The 938-nt window shown below is 35.1% G+C and overlaps 1 non-coding gene across 1 annotated transcript; it reads left to right on the forward strand.

The window, feature by feature from the left end:
* The first annotated feature begins 553 nt into the window (after positions 1–553).
* Positions 554–659, forward strand: LOC132014757 (U6 spliceosomal RNA). Its single transcript, XR_009403403.1, has one exon. It is a non-coding gene; the product is annotated as a U6 spliceosomal RNA (small nuclear RNA).
* Positions 660–938: the final 279 nt, after the last annotated feature.

Genomic DNA, 938 nt, shown 5'->3' on the forward strand with positions numbered 1-938 from the left:
ATATAGAATTCTTCAAATATATTTTAACAGAGTGAATATTTTGAGTCAATTCATGTAATAAAACTTGATGCATCTCATTCTCAAAGATGTTTTCCATCTTTTACTGGCATAATTTTGGTCCTAGAATACCTACATATAACAAAGTGGTCTATTTATTCATTTATAGAAAGGAATTTGATAAGAAATTATTAATATTTTCCTCCGTTAAAATTTGTTGTAAAGACCACATTCCTTATTTTGAAGCCTAGATTCTTACTTAAGGGTTTCTTTATGATACTGACTCCAGTGAATACAGTTTTACATATTTTATATAGCACTTATATAATTATAGTTATAATTAAGTTAAGTTTCTTAGAATTATAATTAGCTAGATACACAACTAAAAATAGACAAATCAATCAAACAAACAAATCCACAACTGTAGCTAACTTTTAGAATGCAGGAAGTATGAGAAAAACCCCAGAATCCAGATCCAGGAACCTCAGCTAGAAGCTTTCACAGACATTCTGTTGAAAATACTGTAATAAAATTGACACAGTTTTAAAGATTTTTAGAAATTTGACCCCTCAATTACAAATGTCCAGTTTCTAATGAGACAGAGATTAGCATGGCCCCTATACAAGGATGACTTGCCAATTCATGAAATGTTCCATATTTTTCTGAGATGATAGGTTTTCTATTACCACCTGCAAGCAGAGGGACTCCAAGGTTATGAAGAGAAGCAGAAAAATACAGTGAGAAGAACGAGGATCAAAAGGTCGTGACTTCCTGTCCAACCCTTTTCCCCTTAGCCTGTGTCACACTATGGTGGTGTGTCCTCCTGTACTCACAGGTTCCACCACCAATGACATCCCTTTTCTCTGAGTCTTGGTGCTTCCTTCTCCTTAGAATGCCTCTCCTTCTGGGTCACTCCTGGCAGTGAGGGTGTTCCTCTTCCC

This window comes from Mustela nigripes, chromosome 3 (assembly GCF_022355385.1).
Source record: "Mustela nigripes isolate SB6536 chromosome 3, MUSNIG.SB6536, whole genome shotgun sequence".
In the NCBI taxonomy this organism is placed as follows: Eukaryota; Metazoa; Chordata; class Mammalia; order Carnivora; family Mustelidae; genus Mustela; species Mustela nigripes.